We start from the raw sequence: 2,805 nt of genomic DNA, 5'->3' as shown, positions 1-2,805 counted from the left end.
CTGATTGGCTGGGGAGGAGTCCCTCCCACGGTGATCTGGGACACAGCTCCAGTAAGACATTCTGGGTGCCAAGATAGGTCAGCTACCAGAGACATGACGTCACCCAGCCAGCATGGTACGCTCGCACCGATTGGCTGCTGCCGTGAAGCACGCGATTGGCATGTTCCACGTTCCATGCAGTTATTGATACTTTGTGTCTCTCCTGTTGCTCCTGTGGAACCCCTCTGTCTGAATGGTGAATAAGCTGAGCTTGTGCAATTCTTTGTTGATCAGTTTGTGGGGCATTGTGGCTGTTTCTAAATATAACCCAGTGTGAAGCAAGGTCTCCAACTTTATTCTCAGTAAATGAATCACAGCTCAGGATTAGGCAAACCATTTATAATCTCTGCCCATGCCAACAAAGAGCCAAACCCTGGAGTATCTGCGAGCCATGATTTATTATTTCCATTTCATCCCTGTCCTTATAATTGTGAGTGTGAGGAGATAAAACCACAACAGGGTTATTCACGAAAATGGTGCAAAAAAACCAAAATTCTTGGTTTTGAAACCTATTCTTTATAAAGCGCCAACTGATTCCGTAGCGCTGTACAAGAGGTGGATTAACCGGCATGCGTTTGTAACCAGGCGAGCTGGATGCACATGAACAGAGTCTTGAGGGCCCTGTTCAAACAAGCTTACATTCTAGAGGTAGTGGGGGCGATAGAATATAAACAAATAATATAAAGATCTATGTAGTAAGCAGCTGCAACCAGTGGTGTATCCTGGTTTTGTGCTACCCTAGGCAGGACAAAACTCAGCCCCCTCCGCCCCCCCCCCCTCCGTCCCACCCCCACCCAACCTTTCGCCCCGCATTCTAAATACACACACATTCACTGACAGATACGCATACACTAGCTAATAGAAACACACACTCGCTAACAGAAACACACACACTAACAGACACACTCACACTCAGTAACAGACAAACACACTCACTAGCAGACACTCACTAGCAGACACAAACTAGCAGACACACACACTCACTAACACACACACACACTCACAGTCAGACACACTAACAGACACACTCAGTAACAGACACACTCAGTAACAAACACACTCTAACAGACACACACTAGCAGACACACACTCACTCACTAGCAGACACACACTCACAGACACACACACACTCACAGACACACACACACACACACACATTAACATTTGGGAATGCTGGGGGGGGGGAAGTCTTTTCCTCCCTGGTGGTCCAGTGGCTGCTGGGCTGGGTGGGTGGCATTGGCAGGTGGCTGGCGAGGGAGCACTTCCTCTGAGCTGTCTGCTCAGCTCCCTCGCGCACCGCAGAGTGAGGCTGGGAGGCGGAGCCGGAATATGACGTCATATTCCGGCTCCCAGCCTCACTCTGCGGCGCGCGAGGGAGCTGAGCAGACAGCTCAGAGGAAGTGCTCCCTCGCCAGCCGCCTGCCAATGCCGCCCACCCAGCCCAGCAGCATGTCTGTTAGCCGCAAGGCTAACAAGACATTTGCCTTGGGCATTTGGGGGCGGCTTTTTTTGCCGCCCTCTGGAAAATGCCGCCCAAGGCAAATGCCTTGTTTGCCTCGCGGCTAATACGCCCCTGGCTGCAACACACTGTGGGTTCTTTACATTATACCAAAAATATACAAGAAAATAATCTTATACAGTGTAAGCTGGTCACCAAGAACCAACACCAGTATATAACTGGAGCACTATAATGGTAAGTGGGTATGACACTCCTCCTTGATATGTACTGACCAGGCAGCAATGAGGATCCTACAAGTGAAGAATTTAAATTTATTAAAACCAACAAATAGTAAAATTATATGAAAATAATGAGATCTTAGGACCGAGACATGTTTCGGTGCTGAATGGCTTCCAATTGAAAAAAAACAGTCGGCGTCTGGACCTGAGGATTTCCTATTATTTCATTGTTTTCATAATTAATTAGGGCCAACACCGTCATAGTTGGGGTCAGGGAATGAACACTAGGTTCCCCCTTGTATAAACATTAGGACCCCCATTGCTGGCATGTGGACATGTAGAGGCCAGGTCAGTGGACAATATGTCCTCTCTTAAATTTAATATTGTAGCTTCCACCCGTTGGCCACAGAGGGGGAACTATGCCCCCACCCTGTTATTACAAAGCTCTTATGGGATGAGCCTTTTCTAGTGACTGAGAAGCAATGGCTGGTTAGTCACATGTTTTTAAATGTTGAGTAGGCATGCCCCCACCGTATTGATACCGGAGAAACTGACGGAAGCCAAGCACAGAGAGATGGACACAGGTTTCTTCAGGAAGGAAGAGATTCTTTATTGGATCACCGATCGGGACTCAGAGGGACTAGCGTCACCAAAATACAGCAAATTCTGAGCCCCGGACAATAGTGCAGGCTCCTTATATAGGCACATAACTCCTCCCATATTAAGCTCCACCCGCACATTCTCTTAACCAATCAACACAAATAAGAATTAACTTCCTGTTTGACCGCATGGCTTGTCCAGCACAATGGAGGAGGGGGAATACTACATCCTGTATTCTTGCACATGCTCCGTACACTACTGATCGTATCTTGCCTCGTGCAACCAACTGATCGATACGTCAGCATATGCACGTACACATGCCACGTGGTAATCTCGGCCTACTAAATTTATTTTTACCGAGATTCCACCACATTCCCCCCTTTGATGCCTCTTGATATTTCACAATTACTTGAGATATCACTTAACCTTGGTTTGCATACACCGCAAGTTACCTTGAACCAGACCAGACTTATCTTATGATGTGAATCT

Source organism: Pelobates fuscus, chromosome 10, assembly GCF_036172605.1.
Source record: "Pelobates fuscus isolate aPelFus1 chromosome 10, aPelFus1.pri, whole genome shotgun sequence".
Classification (NCBI taxonomy): Eukaryota; Metazoa; Chordata; class Amphibia; order Anura; family Pelobatidae; genus Pelobates; species Pelobates fuscus.
The sequence above is the reverse complement of the archived record's forward strand: the minus strand, read 5'-3'. Positions refer to the sequence as shown.